Below are 25,929 nucleotides of genomic sequence, written 5' to 3' on the forward strand. Positions count from 1 at the left end.
ATAAAATTTCTTTGTACGGCTCTATTTGATGTAGTCCCCAGAAGCCCTCCCATTACCTCAGGTGATTCTCTACACAGCCAGGAAAGACTAAATAAAACAAAAACATGGGATATTAATGTACTTCCCCCAGATCTGGGTGGAACATGCTGCTCTCCTGCAGTTTTTCAATGGCTCTTCCAAATCTATTATAATTAAAACCACAGTTCTTTGGGTACAGTCTCATTACTGTCAAAGTACCACATCTTTTGCTGTTTGTCTGGAATTTTAGCAAAAAAAAAAAAATTCTTTTGATTATCGGAGCCCATGATGGCTGAGAAAGAAGGCAAGTGAATTCAGCACTGATTTCCTTAGTTCTGCTTTAGTCTAGGCAGGCATGGCCCCCAAAGGAGAGGCTCTAAGAGGCACTAAGCCTCACTCTTCGGCAATGTCTTCTTTTCCATTAACAATTTTGTAGGGAGATATGAGGTCAGTGTGTGATTGGCAGGTGTGTGAATTACTTAGATTTAAGGGGAGATGCCGTACACTTTCCTGGCTTCTATGTGGTCAGATAATACTTTTCAAGTGTCCAGATGATATATTCTCCATTCAAGCCACATACTTTCATTCATTCATTCATTCGAAACTATCACAGAGATTAATCAACTGCCTGACAGTAACCTAGGTTCTTGTGATACAGTGTCACGAAGGGCTGACAATGGGGAGTGATGAGATCTGTTGCATGATTTTGGCTGGTTTACATGGCTGTTCTGTGATCTGTTAAACCATGAAGGACAGGTAGAGTACTACAACAGAGGTTCAGGCAAGGGAGAAGATGGTAGCTCAGGAGGAGATGGTGCCTCCTTACTGGGTTTTGGATAAACTCTGAAGGCAGAGTTGACAACTTGACTACCATTTGAGTTTCTAATGTATTTTATGGTGTCTGAAGCAGGGCAGAACTAAGTAATAGGCCTGTGTGTTTGTCCAGAGCCTCAGGATGGAGGGTAGCACCACTTGCAGAGGTGGTAAGGACTGGTGGAGGAAAAAATGTCTTGGGGATGGCTTTTAATTGGGTTATATTACATTTGAGAAACTGTCAACATTCAAATGAAGATGATTCAATTGGGCATTGCCATTTTAAATGTACTTCTTGTATGTCAGCATTTTCCTTCAAGTTTTGTTCAGAAACTTCTATAATGCTAAAATGGAGACCTTCTAGAAATTTTATACATAACCATTATGATAAATGCCCCAGGGAAAAAGAGGGGAATTAATGCTCTATATATTAAAAGGCCTGACTACGTTTTCAGTCTATGTCTGATATGACAAGGAGGAAGTTTCTGATAATATATACTCGTGAGTCAGACTGAAGACAAGCCCAGCAAGTCAAGCAAGCCAAACAATGGACCCCAGTAAGGAGGTCCATGCAGCCCTAGGACCTTTTATATTCAGAAAGAAACATATTTCCTAAGACATTCACCTTCCCATGTGTGGGAACTGATTTCAACACCTAGAAACTGAAGAGTCAATCTATGCATTCCAGGCTCTTGTCAACCCCAGATATAATAGGATGGCTACCACTGTGTTTAAGAAGGTTTGATTTGGATGCTTTAAGAAGTTTCCGTAGGTCCTGCCATTTTTCATTTATGTCCAGGTTCTGAAATTTATCTGAGGATGACAATAGACAGAGCTTCCTGGCAGAGTGTGCTACTAATATTTAGAGAGTGCTGGTCTACCTGGCAAAGGCTCCTCTTTAGGAATCTGTGTGCAGAGTGTACCTTCCCAAAGCAGTGACTTTCTCCCAGGATGCTGGGGGACTGCCACTTGTGTTTAGTTTCCTTAATGCTGCTACAGCTGTGAGGAGGACTTAGGTGGTAATTTATTTATAAGAAAGTATAATAAAGCCTGGGCAATTTGAATGCTGTGCAGAAAAGTGGGAGGTGAACTCTACTGAGGCAGGCAATCTCAACTTAGAAGTGAGCATTATGACAGTCTTATGCTTTATCTACCCTTGGAAGCAATTTTGTCATTTTTAATTGACCGATTTTCCCTTGTTTGCTTAACATTTATTAATTGATTGTTATGCTCATGCAATTAATTCAAAAGCTGGCAAGTTTAATGCAGAGAAATTAATTTTCTTTTACTAACATGCCACTTAAAATACATTTTTGGAAGCCAGGGTTACCAGGAAATTACCTTCAAATTAATCAACAAGGAAATTAGATGGTAGTGTCCCTTGACATCTGTCAATCCAAAAGATGTTAGTTTCTTCCTTTTGTTTGCATGAGCTTTTCTGCTGAGTAAGGAATAAGAGGAACCCTAGATTTTAAAGTGCAACCACCCTGCATCTTAATAGATAGAGGAGAGAGGCAGTCATTAAAAAATATTCTTAAATGATTCTTATTTTTCACTAAGAGAAATTAAAGGGGTCAATGATACAATAGAGAACCTGAAGATTAAGCCCATTGCCTTTCCCTAAATAGATTTTCTGCCACTTTTCTTTATTTGACCCCTTACCAGGGAGGACACTCAGCTGGGCCCCATTGCAGCAGACTTTCCAGGTAGATGGACATGCCAGCCTGGGAACTGCCCCAGGAGCAGTGCAGGGATTTCCATGGGGAAGGCGGCATTAGCATGGAAGTTATATGGGTAACTAGGACTCATAGGTATTTAGGATGGAGAATTACCTATAAGCAATCACAGAGATAAATAAATGCATTTCGTGTTAAGTACTCAGGAATGCAGAGGCCAGAGTGGTACAGTTGGGCAATGCTGGGAAATGCAAGGCTGGCTAGGACACAGAGTGATAAATTCTATACAAAGGCATTGTGACTTTGTTTTGGAGACAAAAAGGGAACCACTGAGGAATTCTAAAGGAAGGATTATATGATTTGACTCAATATTTAGAAAAAAAACTCTGAAGGCTTGCATGAATTCCACTAATTAGTATTTCCCTCTATCATGTACTGTGCCAGGTGTTGAAGTAATCAGAATTACTAAGGAACCCACAATCCATCCATCTTTACCTACTTCAAGAACAATGAGGGATAGAATGGAAAGGTGAGTAAAAGGAATATCCAAGAAACAGCCTGACCTGGTGAGGGTAAAGAATAAATATGGGTAGGACTAGTGTTCAACTATGCAGACTTGAACCTTGGATCACTTAGGCATTTGTTGTTATGATAACATACCCTGACAAAAGCAACTAACAATTCTAGGTTGTGGTCATCTCTGAGGGGAAGCCACGGCAAGACACTGAAGCCAGTAGTTTCCATCCTCTATACTTGTGCTGTCCAGAACCCAAACTTGGAGAATGATACTACTCACATTCAAGGTGGGTCTTCCCTTGATTAACCCAATTAAGAAAAAATTCCATATAGGCATATCTACAGAACAGTCTAGTCTTGATAGTCCCTCACTGAGACTCCCTTCCCAGGTGACTCTAGCATATGTCAAGTTGACAGTTAAAATTATCACACCTCTACCCCTTCTCAACTTGACACACAAACATATCATGTTCAGTCAAACCTCTTACCTCTTGTCCTCAAAGTCTAATGTTTATCTCATAATGTAAAATATAGTCCAAACAAGTCCCCAGTCTTTAAAAAATTCCAACATTTTAGGTATTGCTGACACATTAATCCCTGCACTTGGGAGGCAGAGGCAGGTGGATCTCTATGAGTTCAAGGACAGCCTGGTTTACAGAGTGAGTTCCAGGATAGCCAGGGATGTTATACAGAGAAACCCTGTCTAAAAAAAAAAAAAAAAATCCAACATTTTAAAAGTCAGAAATCGCTTAACTATAAGCATGTAGAAAATAAAAAAAAAAAAAAACAAGTTCCAACATATTGACACAGAGTAAACATTCTTATTTCAAAAAAGAAGAATCAGGAAACCACCAAATCATGCAGCTCCATGTCAGCATCTAGGACTCATAACAATACCATCTGGGTTCCAAAGGGCCGAGGCAGTCATGACCCTCCTGCTCTGTCACCTGTGGCACATACAACTTCTTTCATAGACTTAGGCTCCAATCCATCATACTTGCAGTTACTGGCAGATGTCCCATGCTTCTGGCATCTCTAACATCATGGAGTTTCTAGGGCAAGTGAGGCTTCTTCACCTTCACAGCTTCATACAATGGCCCGGTCAAGGCCTCCCCTGCAGGGTCTCTGACCCTGATACATGACTCCTGGCCTCAGTTGCTCTCCAGGGTACCCTCCAGCTTTCACCTTTCATGCCTTCAAATCCAATACCATGTGGATGGTGCTTACACTGCCAAGTTTTGCTGCCAGTTTGAGTTGCAGAAGCCCCACTTGGACCATAGCTGTATCTGCTTTTTGTGTGCTGACCCCGGGGGAATATTTGCCTATAAAGTTGCTTTTGAGGAGCAGGGAACCCTTTTGGCTTAGCATCCCCACGAGATGCAGCCTACAAGGTGTGTGTGTGTCTCTTTAGGACATCCTTACGTTACTTCCAGTGCAGCACAATTTCACTTCCGTGGTGTTGATCCCTTTACTAATCTCTGCTTTCTTATCCACAGTCTGAACGTGTTTGCATTCTGAAATTTCCTCTGACAAGCAAACCAGTCCACCCTCACTCAGCTCAACTTCACTTAGGTTTTCAGGACATGGGCAGAATGAAGCCAGACCCGTGGCTAAAATATCCCATGAATGGCTCCTATCCCAGTGTCTGATGGAGTCCTTATTTCACTCTGAAACCTTATGAACCTGGCTTCCACTTTCTGCATTTCTCTCAGCATTCTTATCTCCAAAGGTAAGATTAAGTTCTGTCTCCAGCAACAAATAACCTTTATAGCCTAACATGCCAAACCTTTCCTTCCACCTTCTTCTAACAGAATAGTTCCACGAGACTTAAAAGCCACGTAGTTATCACTATGTGGTTATCAGGGCAGCAGCACTTCCTCAGCACTGGTTTGTCCTTCGTTTCCTTTCTGTTGCTGTGATAAAGTGCCCTTGATGACCACAACTTGGGGAGAAAGATCTCACTCTAGCAACAGTACCAGGCTACAGTTCATCACTGTGGGAAAGTCACAGTGGCAGGCGCTAGAGACATCTGATCCTATCACACTCACAGTCAGTGGCAGAAAGAAGTCAATGAATGCAACTTAGTACTCAGCTCCATCTCTCGCCTCTTAGATAGCTGAGGGCTCTGAACCAGGGCATAGTGCCACCCACTTAAGGCTGGGTTTTCCTATGGCAGTTTCAGCAATGAAGACAGTTCTTCACAGATACGTGCACAGGCTAACCTGATCTAGATAGTGTCTCACTGAGACTTCCCCCCCAAGTTTATCCTAGGTTGTGTCAAGTTGACCAAACGGGACGATTGTGTGGCTGAAAGAGATAAGGAGGACAATTCAGGATATGAAAATTGAGTTAAATAAAGAGATAGAAATAGTAAATAAAAATCTAAATTGAAAATGAAGCCAGAAGTTAAAAGTTCAGTAATTCTAATAAAAAGCCATGAGGAACCCTTGTCAACAGAATGGAACAGATTATAGGGACTTGGAGATGAAGTAGAGGAATCAGATCATTCAATTAAAGTGGTAAAATAAAAAAAAAAAACTATGTGAATGGAATACAAGAACTTTGAGATACCACAAAAAGGCAAAAACTATAAATTGTGGGCATAGAAAGGTACGAATTCCAGGCCAAAGGCATTTAAAACAAACAAACAAACATGTCTCTTGACATTACACTCATTTTCAGTGACCTCATTTTAAAACAGACTATTGAGATCTCATATGGAGACGTCTTGATGGAGGTCTATTATTCCTGTTTTCTTTTTGGTGCTGGGGTTGAACCCAGGGCCTTGCATAGACTTGAGTATCCACTCTACACTGAGTTATCCTCATCTTCAGATCTTAATTTTCACCATAATAATCTTGCATTTTGCTATGAGACTACTAGAGTTCTCTTTTTAAAGTATCTATTTATTTATTATTTCTCCTAAGCAAAACAGGACAGGAGTCATAATGATCCACTTCCCTTGTGTAACACTGGGAGCAACCATGTGACCTTTGTAAGCCTAATTTTCCCACATGTCACCTTTTCATCCCTATCCTTTAGAGTTACTGAAAGAACCAAAAAGAGGCAATGGCATTTAATAACTCCTTCAGAGCACAGCACCACGAGGTATAAAGTGTTATCGACAGTCTCACTGTGAGAAACACCTTGATTGTTTTCAGAATGTAATTCAGATCACTTAGCTTGTCATGGGAAGCCTGGTGATAACCCAGCCTCCAACTTCCCAGCCTTTTTATCTTCCATGCTTTCCTCCTGAATCTGCCCATGTTCACCTTCTCCATCCCATCTCCATTTCCTGTTTATACTACCTTTCAGGCCAGGGGCACCTTCTTTATTCCTTTCCCTTGGCAAAATGACATGTATTCAGTAAGTTCTATCAAACCCCCTTTCCTCTGGGTCACTCAAGCCCAAGGCTATCCTCCCCCCATTGCATCCCTATTACCATCCTCTCTGTCTCTCACCGAATCAGGGCCAGCCACCTTCTCTCAGGTGCTTTCTCCTCGTTCATCTGGTTGTTTTCCTCCTGGGGGCACAGAATGCATCTGGTTTCTCTGTCTCCCTCACCAGCTCAAGACTGTAAGTGGGAGGCTGACTGCTGAGATACTATGGTTCTATTGCAGGGGATTTCACAAATTCTTAATTTGATTTCTCCCCATCCTCACTCCAGCCTCTGAGACAGGGAGACTGGATGTTAGTACCTCCATTGAGAAAGCAGAGGCTAAGAGATGGAGTGATGGGTTGTGATTGCACAGCTGAAATATAGGTCAGACACCCCTCCACTTTAGTGCTCTTATTTACTGTCTATTTGTGCCTCTTCCCATGCAACATTCGTATTTTGATCCACATGTGCAGTCTAAAACTGTTCAGCCTTCCCTTGCATTCAGATACTTTTCAAGCTAGATTTCTTTTTAAATGTTTATATTAATATGATTCTTCTTGGCAATTAGCTATTCTTTGAACACAATTGAGTACTCTAAGAAGCCAAGCTATCAGAACTACAGAAAATACCAGGCAATGGATCTCATAGAAGGTATAATATTTGGCTCACCTTGGGCACTGAAGAGAGTACTGTTACCATGTCTACTTCTAGGCACCTAGTGTCTCCATAGCATTATTTAAAGACTTGGGTAAGTGATTACTCCATCTCAAGAACAAAGAGGACTAGATATGGGCTTCAATCAATAATCAACAAAATATCATTCAGATCCAGATAATATGAACAATAGCTAGGTAATCTCCATCAAGAACTACTCAGTTTCTAACCAAAGTAAGTAGCAATGGGAAGGAACCCTAAAGGAGCTCATGGTGGCCACTAGGTCTGTGGTATAGTCTATTTACATCAGCTTTGACTCATGGTCACTTCAACTAATCTTTCACCTTGAGCACACACAGACTGTACTGTGGCACACAGCCATGGCAGAAACTTCTGTCTGTTCATTCTCTTACTTCATCAGCATGCTTTCTACCTTTGCTGTCTTCAGAAATGGACACTCCAAAAACTTTTATCAATGATCTTTTTTTCTTCATATGCAAAATAAATGCCCCAAGGCAAAAAACATCATGAAGAAGAAATAAATTTCTATTGCTAAACATATGTTAATTCATTACTTTCCAAAGCCACTAAAATCCTAGGACTTTATAGTTAGAATGTAATAAAGATAATATTGAATGGTCACTCCACAGTCACTTAGAGTTCACAGAATATTTTCACTCCAATATTGTACATTGTAGTAACTCTGTGATGCTTACATCCACAGAGTCAGGCTAAATGAGTCCCTAAGGTCAAAGATATACCAAGGGAAACTGGGGCTCAAACATAACTTGTTACTAACAAGACCAGGCCAGCCATCATAACAATGATAAAATTTCTTAATTATCCAACATATGCACAAAAGTTGCACTGTACATGGAAATTATGTATTGTAATCATTAATTTCAGCTTTTAATTTACAGGAAGTTTGTTAATTTCTTTGGTGGCTCTGCTGGGGTGAAGCAGTTAATATTCACACTGCCATCAGCTATTGAGTTCAGGTTACAATGATATGTGTGAATCAACTTTGGTTCAAATATTTTGCTACTCAATTAATGGTCAATTTTTATGCAACTCACCAAGTGACCCTGTGGCTGTCTTAATTGGTCATAAATATGCCTACTGAATTGTCTAGTTATTTCCAAAAGACATATGACCATGCTTCTCTTTGTCCATAGGCAGATTTTATATCTTTGCCCTGACCCCCAGAAGACAACCCAAAGGGTTCTGGAAGTTCACTAGTGTTTCAGTTCTCTTAATCATTCTAATTTTCTAAATGACATGTTCAAATTTCAACTTGGTCACTGGAAGTAACAGATTGAGCTGAGTTGGAGATGGCCTGTGTGCCATGGCCTTCTGTGCAGCCCTGAGGCTCAGTGTGAAACAAGTTCTCTCTGAATGGATCTAAAATTAGAGTCTTTCAAAACTCATCATTTTCCCTTACAAAGTAGGATTTCTGGCAGGACCTTGTGGTTCTTTTCATTGTCATACCACTTGCGTTCTTCATGCTGTATCCATGGAGTAAGATTCAGATGATCTAGGAGGGAGACTGATTTCCAATACCGTTGTCAGTGACAAGTGACTTACAGGTGAAGTCTTCTTCAGGTATGGAGAGATCTCCTCTGAATGTGGCACTCTGCCTGTGTTGTCCAGTTCTTTCCCACCAGTGACTGTAGCTTTCCCATGTAGCCAACTCTTTGTGCTCACATCTAATGGCTTTCCTGTTGTAGCCATGATTTCTTCAGTGAGACATGACATGAAAATCTCAATGAGACATGTTCATGTTTCAAAGAGGTGTCCCCAGTGACTCATTCTGTCAGCTCTACCTTACAATAGTCAGACAAAACATCCTCTATAGACCTTCTAGCTCTCCATTTATATGATGTTATAGAGAATAGGGAAAAGAATATATGAGATATTGGAAGAAGCTGTGGTATTTGTTTTTGGGGCAAAAGAAGGAACCATGATGCTTCTGTGTAGTAATTTTCTGAAATGGATCATCTATTTGTGCCTTTGTCTTTTATAAATTCAGTGGGGTGGGATGGAGGATACCGATTCCAGAACTGACATGAAATGTTGCTAACCTATATGTCTACACAGTCATGACTTTCCTATGCCACCTGTACCTTCATGAAGCCAGCATTTTGGGCTTGGCCCTAGCCCCTATGCATAGCAGAGTTGGGAGGGAGCTGCTTTTGTGGCTTATCTGGTAGGTGAAATATGACTTTAATGCTATCCTTTCCCCATAGTCTTTTCTGCAAAGACCACCCCCCCAATGTACTCTATCTCCACTGGTATTTATGAACCCAAATTACACTCTGTGCCTTTCCTCTCCACTTTTCCTTAGCACTCACTTTGAAGGAACACCAGGAAAATTCCTCCAGTATGAGATGGAACTGCTTTCATGTAGTATGTGCTGCCATGGCTTTCTCTAGTCCAAATGTGTCCTGAGACGCCCCTGAGGTAGTGTCCTCCAATTCCTCTCACTTCTACACAGGTTCAGGAACCAGCTTCTCCAGGATAACTGATTTTCCTCTTTACAAATGTCTGAATGGAGGACTGGTTTACCTCAACCCTTGGGAAACTCCTCTGTCTGAGAGTCCATTCACCCTGGGTATGTGACACTGAGGTCAAGCCTCTCTGAAGTGCTCATCAGCTTTCCCCTACTACGGCACACATCTGAGGTTCAGTTTATACAGCAGCAGGTTTATTCTGGTTCTCAGTTCTAGGGTTCCCAGTCCAGTCCAGGAGTGTTTGGCTCTGTTGCTTTGGGACTGTCTTGGCACATCCTGGTGAGATTACATGACAAGAAATAAAAGAGCAGGGAGGGCCCCAAGGTCACACAATGCTCTCTGAGGCTAGGCCATCAATAACCTAAAGCCACCCACTAGGCCCCACCTTTTAAAAGTTCAGTTGCCTCTCAACAGTATTATCCTGAGAACTAAGCCTTTAACATGCCAGCCTTTGGGTCCCATTTAAGATCCAAACAGCAGCACCTAGGAATGGAAATCTTTTTCCTGATTCATGGACATCTGATGGTGGCAGAGTGAAAGACGAGAGGGAACAATTTTGGGAAGGGACAGTAAGTCATTTCTTTTCCCTAAGGAATATTCTCATTGTGTTTGCTGGTGTAGTTGCTGAAGCCAGATCAAGGAACCTATTGATGTTGATGGATATAAGCTTCCTTGCTTTGTAGGCACTGCCTGCATGATCTGAGAAAAGTAACTAAATGATCCTTATGGTTTGTATTCTCACAGCTTCGAGAGTATTGGCTACCCTTCCTTTTCTTCTCCCTACCCTGCTTTTGGCTCTGGAAGGTTCATTACTTAGTTACTGCAGAATCAATCTTGACTGGCCAAAATCAGTGATGGAATTTATAGCATAATAAATGCCCTGCCACACCAATAGAGTCACACCCAAAAGGCTTGGAGGTGCCTTTTGAACAACATTTCTACATCATGGAGAATACTTAAAAAAAATCAATTTCACAGAATCATCCTAAGCATATTTTGAGAAGTACAAGCCTGATAGCAACAGAGCTGATTTTCCCTGAAGCAGATATTATTGCAGAAAAGAAAACCAATATTATTGATAAAGAAAAAAGGTCTTAGCATATTGGAATTTGGGAGGGAAATCATATATATCTTCATTATTTGTATCAGTCTGGTGAAGCTCCATTTTTCTAGCCTCTGTTATATTCCACTTCCTCTGTAAAGGGTTTTCTTTTTTTTTTTTTGTAAAAATGTTGTAATACTTCTCAATGCACACTAACAAACTTTTTTTTTTTAAATGAAAAACCAGCCCTACCCAAGTTGGCTCCTAAGAGCAGGCAGAATCAGAAGTACACTCAAGGTACAAGGTAGATTGCAGGTTCAATGATGTCCCTTTTCAAAACTCTGTAGGTGGGGTGAAGACATGGCTCAGTGGTTAAGAGCAACTGTTGCTCTTTAGAGGACCTGGGTTCAGTTCCTAGCACCTACGTCATGACTCTTCACGACCACTGAAATGCAGTTCCAGGGGATCTGATGCCATCTTCTGATCTTTATAGGTATTCGGCATGCGTATGATGCATATACACATATATGCAGGCAAAACATTCTTATACATAAATAATTGTAAAAAAAAAAAGTAACCAGCTCTAAAGGTTGACGAGTATACTGGTGTCAGGTCTTGTGTGCAAACCCTGCTTTACAACAGTCTGACGCATAGTAGAGCTTGAGCACCAAGTGCTGAAAACAAAATCAGAAAGACAGATGGTAGGCCGTCCTCCCCAAAACTCAATTTCATATTATGCGTGTGATTGCTAATAGGCAAGCACTAAAAACCATTTTCCTTGACAGAGAAGGGCTGATAAATTGTAAACACGGAGTTACACTGTGGTCGTGCCAGGGATCCAAAGCTCATCTGTGCGCCTGGTCCCAGCAAAGTCGGCTTCTTACAACCGTATCAAGATTTATGAATGCAGCTGTCTATAAAGTGAGGGAAAATAACCCATAATGCGGTTTGTTTATTGTGTATCAGCTCTCTTTTGTTTTAGTACATACAAAGAAACCACACACCCCTAAACCCATTTGTGTCCAGTTCATCTTTCCAGCTTCTGAATATGGTAATGAGAAGGAGCCAAGAACTACTAGGGATGCAGTTCCTCCTGCAGTCCTGGGAGCTGACTTATGATGAAATTTCTATTTGGAGGAGGTTTTTCATGGTTTGAGATTGTACTCTGAGTCAGGCTAGCTTTGTGATAAGAGTAGAAGCATTTGTGAGCAATTTCGAACACTGATTATCTGGAGAAGAAAAAAGACGTTTGAAAGAGAAAAAGAATAAAATCAGTCAGATAAAAGCAACTTTGTTGATGTGTAACATGAAGACAAAGCCTAAGGAGACACTACAAGAATAGAGAGAAACAGATCTCTTTAAAGAAACTCTTGGAAGTTAATTTTTTTTTTTTTTCGTGGAATGCCTAGTGTGGTAGTGAATGACGATACCTTGGCACTCAAGAAGTGGAGGCAGGAGGCTCATGGGTTCAACACCAGCCTTGATTACATTGTGAAACCCTATCTGAAAAAAGTGATTATATATTCAATTCCAGAAAAGAAAATTTTTATTTTCTGGGGAGGAGGATGGAAGGGGAGAAATGTGCTCATATTGAAAATCTCATAGCCATGTGTTATGTTTGCTTTTGAAAGATCCAACAATATTGACTATTTGTAGGTGTAAAACTATCTTATTCCACCAGTTGCTTTTCACCCCCAGAGCAGCTGAATTGCCGATGAGTTGTAACTGATATGACTTGCACAGATTTTACAGGGACAAAGGAACTGGGTGTCAGATGACACAGTTGAAAGCCTGGGGCTTTACTAAATGTAAAGACATCTTCCCAGAGCCAGACCCTCTGCTTCAGTGTGTGCAGAGTAAGAGCTCTGACTAGGGTCTAGCTGTGACTTTCTGCTCTGATTCATTTTGCAACCTCAGACTACAGTGAGTAAGTTTTTTTTTTTTTTTTTTTTTTTTTTTTTTTTTTTTTTTTTTTTTTTTTTTTGTTAATTTGCTTTTGCTTTGACTCTAGGAAGATCTTATTCCTCCTTGCAGAACGTCTAGTTATATGAGCAATTTGAGGTTCAGAAAAATTCCTGTACATGCATTGGTAGGACGGCAAAAAAGAGCCAATGACGTGATAAATTTCTAAAAGGAATTTCCCAGTGACTTACTTAAATCTACACACTAAGTATCTTGTCCCATAGGCAAAGAAAAACCTTCATGGCTTCCTTGTTATAGAATTATGTCTGTCTCTCCCCCACTCCCACTTTTTTTTTTAAATAATGAATCCAAGACATTTTGTTAACATGGGCTATACCTAATTTCCATTCTTGTTACTCTGAACATTGACTATGGAACTGTACGAAACCAAGGCTCCTAGTCCTGTCCACATTTGCTGGGTTCTTTAAGATGTCTGACTCACTTGCCAGAGCATCTTTCTCCACAATGCATTTGAATCTCTCAGAGCTTTGCCAGCAGTGTCCTTCTGTGTCATGTTTCCTTGTCTAACATCTCCTCCTGATGACCTTGTCCATGAAGAGCTGGCTAAAATGATGCTCTCTTTGATATCTATTCTATTTCCATTACTCACTTCACCCCATTGCCCATCAACACACCTCTACAGCCGCACATGGCACAGTTATCTCATAATCCTTTTTTTGTGTATCTGTGTAAGTCTAGCCTCTGTTCTCTGGACCAAGGCCTTGGTTTTATTTGTCAGTTGTCTTCCTAACGTACTACACACAAGAACACAATCAGTACTGACCACACGACTGAGCATAATCAATTGCTAAATACGTTCAAAGTTGAGGTTCAAATGAGACCATTCTTGGTTACACTGGGTTTCTCCTTTGCTTTCTCTGGTTCTTAGAAATGAAGAAGGCTTATTTTCACAATGTTTTCAGTATGTACATGGAATACTTTGGGGGGCTACATCTTGGAACTAGTTGGAACAATTAAAATTAGTGATTTCATACCACTCTGGAAAGAGCTGAAGTAGATAAGCTCTGGGGTCAGCATATGCCTTGTTCAGCTTTCTTTAAGGCACAGGGAGTAATAAAGCTTTCCATTTTATCTTCAGTGAAATGATGTTGCTGAAATATCACCTCATTTTTTATGCCAGGGATGATTTCTTCTTACCTCAGTGATGTCAAAAGGGAATTACTCTTATTAGAATGACAGATTACTAATGATGCTATATGAAAGAAAGAAGGACTAGTGGAAATCATTGTAATCCAAACAGCCAGCATACCCCTTCTTGACTGAACATCCCTGCTTGGTACTTTGAGCAGAGTCTCTGCAATATTGCAGCTGTGTGGAAATTATTCTAAGCAGGAAGGAAATCAAAAGCAGGTGCCCATGAATTTTCCTTCCAGGGCACCATGCTTTAAAAGGTTTTAGAACTGGATGGCATGATTAGGAGGTGTGATCACTGAATGCAAAAGGGAGAGGAGTCTCTGGGGACTACAGTGTCTTACAGGCTCACTGCCACCAAGATTTTCTCAAAAGGTAGGATCACCCCTGGATTGGGGAAGGTCTCTCCAGACTTATCTGTTCATTCTCTGGAAGAGTGACAGTGTAGTTGGTGGGTCTGAGTTCCACTCCCCCTTTCTCTTACTGAATACCATCTGCCTATCCAGGTCTACCTTTGGGCATTGTTTTCAGCATGGTTGGACTATAGTCACTTGTGAATGCCCAAGGATCTTCAAGTGCCAGACATCACTCTACTTCTGTGCCTTAAGGTTCAAATCCATAGAAGTTAACATTCTTCCGTCACATCCAGATGCTTGGGATATAGCCACTAGGGGTCTTGGGTAAACTGTATCCTCTTCTGGATCTTTCTCTTGTATGAGAGAAAATATACATTTCACAGGGAAGATGGTAATTTATTAATAATGTAAGTCAAGGATATCAATGTTAGGCCCAGCATGCACTTGGGAGACAGAGGCTGGCTGATCTCTGTGAGTTCCAGGACATCCAGGGCAACATACTGAGAGAGACCCTGTCTCAATAAACAATAAACAAACAAACAAAATCAACATTTTCTAGTTCAGTGATATCTTTCTTCAAGAGCCTTAGCATTTATATTGCTAATTCCACTTATCACTAAATGTTTTCCCATGACTCAATAACTGTAGATTCAAGGAAGATTTAAAGTTTCAGGTTCTTTCAACTGGAAACTTAAAATGATCTCAGACATTGTTGGCATAGGTATTCCTCAGTCATCTAGTTCCTCAAAATCCAAGGGGGAAGGAGGAAACAATACTGCATGAATGTTGCTTGGTATAAAGACAGGGGTGAGTGTGTGTTAGGATAGGTTAGTGAAGACATTTATCATTGTTCTTAGAATTAGACAAGAGGGGATCCCTCTTAAATCAACATTTTATTTTTATCAAGAGCAACTTCTCTGAGCCAGGATTTTAGCCACTGACAATCCCTCTAAGGACAAGGTTCACAGTTCACTGAGACATTCTTAATGATTAGAAGCCTCCAAAGACCTTTGCCCACCTTGTAGCATTGGTCTGGGTGAAGTTCTGGAGTATTTTTGGTTCATTAACTACCTTTTGCTACCAAGCCATACAACAAATTAGATTTCAGCTTCCCTCTTGTTGGACATCATGGCTGCATCTTTGAAGGCAGACCCTCTTCAATACTACCCAGAATGTCCCAAAGGGACTACACCTTTAATGTATAGAGGACACTACCCAAGAAAGTCTCAACTATCACTGTCTAGTGAGGATCAAAGGGAAGTCCTTCTATTTATTTTTTTAAACTAAAGAACTGGAAAGCCAGAATAATTAGGATGCCTGCGTGCCATTGCAGAGGAAGGAGCAAAGTGCTGGGGGGTGGGAGGTGTGTAGAATTTTCTAACTTGCACCATTAGATATGCCCCTATTAAGCCATTCTGTGTTCATGACTTCTACAAGGACTCAAGAGTTTGAAGGACATTTGGTAAGGAGATGTTGAGGAGTGTTAATGTATTCAGAGCTACCAAGTAACAATCAAGTATCTCTTGATGATGCTTGTAGAGCTCTAGCCATAAGAATTGGCTACAAGTGGGGTTTAAGTTGAATACATGTTAATTTTTAACAACCACATATGACAGTATGAAAAATACCTGTCATAAAGTGTGTCAGCCATTAGCATAGCCATTGAAAAGGCAAAAGAAAATGTCAAATTAAATTCATCAGGGTCTGGAAAGTTAAAAAGTTATATGTCCATGGGGAAGATATTCTCAACTCTAAGAGCTGGTTTCTCCCTTGAGTATGATTCCAGAGGGATGAGAACAGACCACAGTGATTATTCTTCTGCTTAAATGAGAGTCTTACTACTCAAAGAAAGAACTTTGTACTAAAGTTATCCTTTCAGAATGATGGTGGAGTTGGGCAGAGCATTTACAAAGACAGGAAAGGTGTGATTGGTATCATGTTCCCCAGGGAGGCAATATATGAAAAGATCTGAAGGCCAGGATTCTAGCTCCTTTCTTCTACTTGGAATGGGCAAACATAATCTCCCTGGAGGAGTGGGGGTGGAGGGGCTGGGTTAGGTCACAGTGGTGGTTGCCTACCCTTGGAAGTTCAATTTATAATATGCAGACGCTCTAATCGAACTTGGAACCCTGTTCACTGCAGACCCTAGAAGTCCCATTTATTCCAGAGATCAACAGCATCAAATTAGCCCTGCCTCTACTACATTTCTTACATTAAAGGGCTGTATTAGTCTTGCCATGACGCTAAATCAATTCCCAAGAAAACCATTTGGTATGTGCTTCTTTTATTAAAGGGACAGATGACGTATTTCAGTCATATTTTGTCCCTTATAATCAAATCAATATTCAGGACACTAAAGCAAAGAGAAATTTCCCAGAAATAAATGCATTTTCTATATTCTGGAGAAATCATTTATTATTCTGGAGCTCATACAACTTCTAGGAGATAATCTGAAGAGGTCTGGGTGAGTTAGTGTCTTAGTGTTACAGGTATGCATGCAGAGGTGTAGAAGTTAAGGTTTCAGGTAGTCTGGACTCACCTCTGTCAAACGCTCAGTGAGGTCCACAGATGGAAAACGCCACCTAGGGACTTGTGCTATGTACTTGCCAGGCCAGGAGCCATGCTAGGCACTTTACTTTCACACTTTTGTTTTGTTTTGCAGTAGCCTCACAAAGGAGATTCTATTGGCATTTTCTCGTCAAGTTATCAAACAGGCTACTTAAAGTCAGAGTTGTGAATGAAGGACAAAGTCAAAATCCTTGGTTACCTGGCATCGAAGCCCTGGGCTTAATCACTGTGCATTGGGGGAGGTTTTGAGGTACTAAGTGTCAAATGGAGTAATTTATTTTCAAGTCCTTAAAATTAGCAGTTAAGAAAAAAAAAAAAACCCTATTATTTCAGGCCATTGGATCATGAGATTATTTTAGGGAAGCATGGATTGTGGGGTAGTACTGATGTGTTTAGGGCTCTCAGGGTACTGAAGTGTTGGCCTGAAAGAAATGATGAACTGTCTGAGTGTTTATGTTTTCGTTCTCAAGTCCATTTAAAAACTGATTTCTGTGAACCACCATCTATAAAAGGGACAATTATATAAACACATCTGTGAGACTGTGAGTATAGTGATGAAACCATTGTAATTTTTGAAGAGTATTAAAGACATCTTTTATAGAAAACACATTTTTTTTTCCACCAGGGATGTCAAAAATATCAAAATGACCATCATTTTGTTATTTGTGCTTGCAATTGCTAGAAACTAACCAGAGAAGACACAACATTAGCCAAAGAAGGGCTATAGTTATTTCTCCTACTTTCTTTTTTTATAATGCAAATTGAAGGACCTGTAAGTGAGTGCCATATTTGGGTTACAGTCACTGACATACTTAGACACACCACAGAATGACTAGTGGTTAGGTCATATCTCTGGTTGGAAAATAGGTTAGCTTTTGAGTACTGGCTTTTGAGAAATGCCACATGCCAAGCTGTAAATAGTTACGTGCTAGTAATGGGAAATACATGCTTTTAGATTAGAAACAATGTCATCTATATTTAAAATGATGCTGGAAACCATGTTGTAATGGGCAATTGTGCAGAGGTGAGCAGAGACTAAAATGATTTTAAAATCTTGGATTTTATTGGTTCTCTGCCCTCTTTGCATTTTTTTTTTAAACCAGGGTAATCCCTGCCTCTGTAAAAATTTTCTTCTTCAATTTATTCTGGTGTCAGGGTTGATTGAAAGGCAATAAATGCATAGTCTTAGAAAGTCTGAATAGACTGACAGAATTTTTGGTGTCTCTGAAAATTCATCTATTGATTTGACAAGATAGTCCCATTCCGCACAGCTTGGATGCTGTAGTCATCATTTCAAGACAACATGGAACTGAAGCAAAAGATTCAGCAGTAGTATTAATATATCCAGAGTTCATCTCTGACCTCAGATTGAGAGAAACTTCTGGATATTGGCTAGTATTGTCCATACTTGTCAGTGAGAAGGAGCAACTTTCTTTTCCTTTTTTAGAGACAGGGTTTCTCTGTGTAACAGCCCTGGCTGTCCTGGAACTTGCTTTGTAGATGATGTTGCTTCCAAACTCATAGAGATCTGCCTCCTTGTGCCACCACTACCCAGGTGAAAAGCAGCTTCCAACTGACGAATGCTCTCTGAAATCTCTAGTGAAAAACTGCAGCTACATTGCACCCTTGACTCAGTGCTGGGCACACCTCATGTAACACTTCTCTCTGAATGCAGTTAGCTTCTTGGGCAAGCACAGAGCTAGTTTCCTATGATAACACTTTGTATATTCTTTATGCTTTCTGGGAAGTCATTGTGCTACAAGGTAGGGTGCAAATATTCTAGTAATTAGAAATGAAGCCAGAGAGAGAGAGAAAGAGAGAGAGAGAGAGAGAGAGAGAGAGAGAGAGAGAGAGAGAGAGAGAGAGAGCACACATGAGGTTTGGTCTGGTCGGTGGGATCCTGAAGGAGTTGGGGGTTGATGGGGAATAAATATGGTGAAAATATAGTGCATGAAATTAAAAAATTTCAGAAAAGCACCCTTCAAAGATTGTTTAATAGGAAGAAAATGGTGATCACCGCAGACTGACATGAAATCACACTGAATGAGAAGATGTGTCTATAATTTTCTGTAATGCTAACATGTGTCTACAATTTTCTGAGTAGACTCCTCAACTGGTGTCTAAAGGAATATTGTACACTTTGATTTGAGTAATGCATTGAGAAAGACTCAAAATATCCTTGAGACAAAACAGAGAAATGGGAGCCAGATCGTGGTACAGTTCATTTGGGTTCATAGCTGTTCCAAGAGTCACTCTCAATCAGTGGTTCTCACCTTCCCAATGCTGTGACACTTTGATACAATTCCTCCTGCTGTGGTGACCCCCCAACCATAAAATTACCTTTGTTGCTACTTTGTAACTGCAATTTTGCTACTGTTATGAATCATAATATAAATATCTGTGTCCTCCGATGGCGACCCTTGTGAAGGGGTCATTTAACTTTGAAGGGACTATGATTTACAGGTTGAGAACCATTGCTCTAAATGATGTTCATATCAGATTAGCAAATTGTATGGCTAATCTTGATTGTCAACTTGATTGGACTTAGGATCACCCACGAGGTTGGGGCAGATCTTTCTGTATGCCTGAGAGTGTTTCTAGAGATGATTAATGGGAGACAACCTGCCCTAATTGTAGGTTGGGGGGGGGGCATGTCCTGTGTATGTTTCTCTCTTATTGGTTAATGAATAAAACACTGTTGGCCAATAGGGAAGCAAGATAGGTGGGACTTGGAGATGAGGAGGATTCTGGGAAATGTAGTAGAGACAGGAGTCGTGATGTGAGCCTAACAAGAGAGGATGCATGCCGCCAGCATCCTTTATCAGATAAGTCTTCATACAATATAGATTAATAATTGTGGTTGATATTTAAGACTAAGCTAACAGGTAAGAAATCCTAGTCATTGGCCAGCAGCCTTGTTCCTAATATAAGTCTCTATGTTACTTGGGACCTTAATGTGGCAGCGGGCCTCGGGTGGATTGGCAGAAAGATTTATCGTTACAGGTGGCATCATCCCATTGGCAAGCAGCGCAGATGAAATAAAAGGAGAAAGAAGGGAAATCCAGTGGACATTTACATTCCCCTTCTCTGCTCCCTGGCCCACTGTGGTGTGACCACAGCTACTCTGCCATGCCTTCTCTGCCTGTGCTGGATGGATTTATGTCAACTGGACACAAGGTAAAATCATTTGAGAGGAGGGAGCCTCAACTAAGAAAATGCCTCCATAAGATCAGGCTGTAGGCAAGCTTGTAAGGCATTTTCTTAATTAGTGATCAACACAGGAGGTCCCAGCCCATTGTGAGTGGCCTCACCCCTGGGCTGGTGGTCCTGGGTTCTATAGTAAATAAAGCAGGCTAAGCAAGTCATGAGGAGCCAACCAGCAAGCAGTACTCCCCCATGGCCTCTGCATCAGCTCCTGCCTCTCGTTTCCTGCCCTGTTTGAGTTCCTGTCTTGCTTTCTTACAGTGATGACTATGTGGAAGTGTAAGCCTAGTAAAACTTTTCCTCCTAAGGTTGCTTTGGTATCATGATGTTTTATCACAGCTAAGATCCTTCCACAATGGACTGAAGCTTTTGAAGCCATGAACCAAAGGAAATCCTTTTCTGTAAATTCTCTATGTAATTTGGACAAAGCAAAAGAGAAGTCACTTATACATGCCATCTGACGGTGTGGCATAATGCACAGTCCTGTAGATGATGCCCATTCACATTTCAAAAGAAGGGAAACCATTTAACTTAATTCAGAAAACATTTACTGAATAACAGCTTGATGCAGCCAACTATGCTTGGGAAGAAAGGAGGACATGACAGACCCAGCATTCACCATGGTGTATTAGAAAGGAGGCATTTGATTCACAAGATATGGATACTTCTCTCAGCCTCGCCTTTTACTAATTATTATTCCTGTGCCTCAGTTTTACTTACCTTCAAAATTGCTTAAAAGAATATTATGCCGTTCATTGAAAATTATAGGAAAATTCTTCATAAATGGCAAAAAAAAGATGCTGAGTTGAGCTTGAGTGATTTGATTTGCAGGAAAAGCATTGAGTTACACACCACTTGACTTTACATATAAGAAAACTGAGGCACAAAAGAGCACACATGATGCTCAGGGGTAGAGGGTTTTTCTTAAGTGCAGTAGGAGGGATGGAAAAGGGAGTCCTGTGTGTGGTGCCACAGTGGTGAAGGGTTTTCTAGGTAGCCAAGCAGCATTTTAGGAAATGAGAAGAACATGGCCAAAACCATAGCACCATGACTATACAAATGCATGTCAGGAACAGTAATTGGTCTGGGCTAGCTGGAATAACTGTGGAAAGAGCGCCCGGAAGAATGGTTTGCTATTGTAGGAGAGGGAAGCTAGGGTCTATTCATAAGTACCCTGGTACTGTTTTCAGTTGATGACACAGCAGCAGATGTGGTCTCTGAGTTAGTGATAAGATAGCTGAACAGAATGCAGGAGAAGCAGGGAGGAAACAAGGTCTCCTAGGAGCTAACTTGGAAATGTCTCTCAGATGATCTGGAAAAGAGGCATTCAGGTTGGGGAATGAAAACTGAAGCAGGAATATCTCTCCAGGTCCAGCAGTGTACTGACATGAGTGGGGATCAAATGGAAAAGGCAGACATCTTAGTTTTATGGATCTTACTGAAGAATTAACTCAAGAACCAACATTCCAAGTGATGGATACATCTAGTTCTCTGCCAAGATGCAAGCATCCCGAAACTCACTGATAGAAACAGCCAATCAAGACTCAGTTTGTACGAAAAGAACCTTCAACTTTTAAAATTAGTTGTGATTTTGATATTGATATCTCCTGACATCTACCTAAGTAAACAGGGAAGTGGGACCAGGTGCCACTGAAAGTAATTCTCTTTATACTGTTTTTTACTTTTATTTATTTACTCCGGTCATCAGGCTTGTGTGCAAGGAATTTCACCTACTGAACCATCTTTCTAGACCTGAATAATTTAAGTATAATACTTCTAAAAAGAAATATTTTGCAATAGTTTTTATCCACCTGAGGATATCACAGGGAAAGCATGGTTCTGTACTTCTTCAGTCTAAGAGCCATTGCTTTTTGATGCCAGACTTCAGTGTTTTCTAATACTGGGAAGGTAAATGGCTGAAGCAGAGGGTGAGTATGACACAGATAAAACATCTTCTGGAAATCGCAATATTGTTCTTTTTAGTAAGTTCTGAAGGTGGGCTTCACATTACATGGGATGTTGTAACTTGAGATGAATGGATAAACCCTGAGACTTTAAGAACCTATAGATATAAAGTGAATTTACCATGGGAAAGGCTCCATAGGCTTCTCCAAATCTATGACATCCAAATGAAGTAAACCACTACAAAAATTATATGAGCTTATTTACACCATGGAGCAAATGCTACTAGGGACTTTCAGAAATGACCAAGATAAATTTGTCCTTGAAAAGACACTTCTGTGTGTGCTTAGAGAAGGCAAGGTTTTCTTTAGCTAAATTCCACACCTCAATTTATCCTCAATTTATTCTTTGGTCACTCTACATTCAGGACTAGAAATTCATAAAAATGAAGTCATCTGCAATCCCAATAAACCAATGAGTTCATCAGTTTTCTCTCTGATTTTTTTTTTTTTTGTATCATAAGGAGGCTGAATGGCCTTCCAGTCATTTAGTTCAACACTTTGGTACCCAAACCATCCCAGATGAGAGCTGTTGGATTTTTAAAAAATCCCCTGAGTTCCCCGAGCATCCCTTCATGATTTCTGAGTACATGCCATGGCAGGAATTCAGTCACCTGCAGATTTCACCCCTGTGAAGAACTCAAAGACACTGTTAGCATTGCATGAAACAGGACAGGGGCTCTCTCTCTGTCTGTTTCCCAGAAAATAGGCTGCCATTCTCTTCTATTAGAGTTAGGACATTAAAATGTGTGGGGATAAATATTCCAGAAATGGCAGAGGTGCTGGTAGGCATGCAAGAGTCGATTAGAAAGCTGGAAGTCCCACGCCAAAGGAAGCTATCCTCCAAAGACAGGAGCTAAGGAGGCGACCCAATTAGTGTTCCTTCCCATAATTTCCCTGATTACATATCTCCTTTTGCCCCATGTGCTCTACCTAGTAAGTTCCCCCAGACATAGACCTAATCAAGAAGGCAGAATATTGATGCAAGGCAATTTAAATGAGAGCTGTGTTATGCTAAGATATGTGGCCAACAATGAGACCTAAACAACAGGGAGGCCCCTAAGGCATAAAAAGTGGCTGGACCAGATAACATGCTACTGTGGATTTCAAAGCAGACGAGGACAGAAAGAACAAAACTTCATTAGAGCAATTCCCTGAGGTCTAGGGTGTGGCAAGTGAAGCCCCCACAATTGATGTTACATTCCATTCCTAAATCAGGACATAATGGACACTTCTTGGTTGGAATTCTTGATTATGAAGTCCAGGTTATGAGGTCCAGATAAGGGTCCAGGCCCTTATCTGAAATACTTGGGGCCAAAAGTGTTTTAGATTCCAGAATTTTTCAGATTTTAAAATATTTGCGTACATGATAAGATATTTTGGGCATGGGACCAAATTTTAAACAGAAAACTCATTTATTTTTCACATATACTGTATGCACAAAGCCTTAAAGGCAGTTTCATGGACTATTTTTAATACCATCGCTGCTTTAACTATGACCTGGCACATGAAGTCAGGTGTGGAATTTTCCACTGTGGTATTGTGCCACTGCTCAAATGCTTCAGACTCAGAGTTCCAGCTTAATGATATGTACATATGTGATCATGTATGTGTGTATGTATATGTACATGATTCTGTATGTGATCATGCATATGATCCTATATGTGGTCATGTGTATGTATGTGTATATGATCCTGTATGCCATCATGTGTATGTATATGTACATATATATGATCCTGTATGCCGTCATGTGTATGTACATGAATATGTATATGAACCTGTATGCCGTCATGTGTATATATGTGTGCATGTATATGACCCTGTATGTGATCGTATATATGTACATATATGATCCTGTATGTGGTCATGTGTATGTATATATACATGTATATGATCCTGTATGTGATCAGGATGAGAATCTGAACTGCATTCACCACACCACAGTGCAGTAGAACAGCAGGACATTATAAGCTACAGCAGGCAGGTCTTAGGAAGGAAGTTCTCCCTTTAAAAATGTAAGTGATTGTATATTGAGGTCCGTCACATCAAACTGATCTCTTCTTTGGACTTCATTAAGAGTGAGGCAGAAGGGTTGAAAGGGCAAGTTCTGAAGCTTAATTGCCTGACTTTCATTCTGATTCCCCAGCAGCTGTTTAAGAGCTGCACCAACATGGGGAAGTAGTTCACTCATGAAAGCCTCAGTGTCACTGCCTGCAAACTGGGCATAACAACAGTGCAGACTACACACGGATTTTAAAACAATGCTCTTCTGTGGACTAATAAGTTTAAAGTGTTAGGCACAGTTCTGTGCATGCAGTCAGTGAATGCTGAGCTGACTACAGCAAGAGATGAAGTCTCAGGGAAAGTTAGAAAGGTCCATAGTCCAAGGTCACAGAAAAAAAAAATGAAGAAATAGAATGACCCAGACAGAGCTTTGCGGACCTTTATGGGAAAACCAACATGTACGTGATGATAATAAATTAGAAGGGATACTGGAAGTACAGAGAAATTATCACCACCACTCCTTTTTATTTCTGTTTATTGTGTGGTGGTGGATGATTACCAGTTTTATTGGAATGTTTTATAAGCTGCTAGATTTACTTACTGAGAATGAACAGATACACAGGGATGCCGTTCAGCTGTGGTGTGTCATATGCTCTCATTGGGTCTTCCCCTAACTTTCAGACAAGGTTAATTAACGAGGAACATTTGTTTCAGAGAAGGGGAAAGGCTGGACCTGCTGGGAGAGTCATCTTCCTGGGGAATGGGAGATGAGAGTTGTGAGTAGCAGTCCTGGGGGTGGGGGGGACACAGCACTGGACAGAGAAGTTTCTTGAAACAGACTTCCTGCCCCCTTCATATTCATGCTAGTCCCTTCTAATCCATGACTCACAGGTGACATGCCACCTAGTTGGAGGAGCCTCCAGTGACCTATCTAAAGTGGTCTCTAGCTCTCACATGTCCTCACTTCACTCTGAATAGTGTAGCCCGGTGAAGGCATAGGGTATAGGGTCTGACTTGCCAAGTCTAAGCTCCCTTTCTACAATGTGTGTCCTTGGGTAGGCTAATTTATCTTTCCACCTTCAGTTTCTTTGTGTCTAGAAAATGGGAATACTCCAAAACACTCTCTTCTAGGATGGTTGTGAAAGCTAATCATTCCCAGCCTATGCTGTTGCTCCTTGAGTTTGCATTACTCTCCAAATCACTGCTTTATTACTCGTTAGAGTCCTCTCCCTGCTCTGGAGTGCAAACACTTGGAAAGCAGGGACTTTGTATTGTTTGATGCTGGGATTTTAGATTCTAAAACAAGTCTCACACTGGGAGCTCAAACATCTTTGCTGAGCAGATGATGATTAAGTCTAATTTCAGTCAGACAGCAAGAGCAGCTCTACTGAGGCACCGAATGGCCAATCACACCCTAATGAGATGATTGGTCTGTTGCCTAGACCCACTATTTATTATTATTGTTGTAGCCATATATCCCACTCTTTTTTTTGCAGATCAAACATCCAAAGACCATTGTAAGCTGTTTGTAGTATAAAATAATTTTGCTTTTCAAAAAGTTAAATCATCCAATGATATTGGGTTACACCAACTTTTGCTTTCCACTTGTGATATGCCCCCTACCAACCAGCAGAAAGCAGAAAGGATGCAGACAGACAGAAAAGAAAGAGTTACAAAGGAAACCCTAGGGCTTCCAAATCTGGAATGCAAAGAAGGACCCTTTCTAATACTTAAATACTATCTCACATCTGTAGTCTACTTAGGGAAGCCAAATGTGCTAATGCTCACACTTCATAAGGAGCAAATGCATACTGTTTACTAAGACAGGGAAGCACAAAATGCCCTAAACACTAGGTCTGTTTTCCCCAAAATACACTGACGTATAATAAGTGTCTTTAGGGGGAAGCTACTGCCAGAACTGACCACTTGCTCCCTCTTTGCTTTACACCCTGCAAAAGGTCAAGGTTGCTTCTCCTGTGCCTTTCAGACTGTAGGACAGCTCAGCTAAAGGTCGTCCTCGGAAGGGTTTTCCACCTCCTTTCTTTCTTTCTTTCTTTCTTTCTTTCTTTCTTTCTTTCTTTCTTTCTTTCTTTCTTTTTTTAATATTTTTTTCC

General features: G+C 40.7%; 1 protein-coding gene across 6 annotated transcripts in view; it reads right to left on the reverse strand.

Moving 5' to 3' along the window:
• The window catches only part of LOC100759473 (neuronal PAS domain-containing protein 3), a 794,410-nt gene that overhangs the window by 37,948 nt on the left and 730,533 nt on the right, over positions 1–25,929 (reverse strand). The gene's annotated exons all lie outside the window — the stretch shown is intronic.

The sequence above is a fragment of the Cricetulus griseus genome, chromosome 5, assembly GCF_003668045.3.
Source record: "Cricetulus griseus strain 17A/GY chromosome 5, alternate assembly CriGri-PICRH-1.0, whole genome shotgun sequence".
NCBI classification, from domain to species: Eukaryota; Metazoa; Chordata; class Mammalia; order Rodentia; family Cricetidae; genus Cricetulus; species Cricetulus griseus.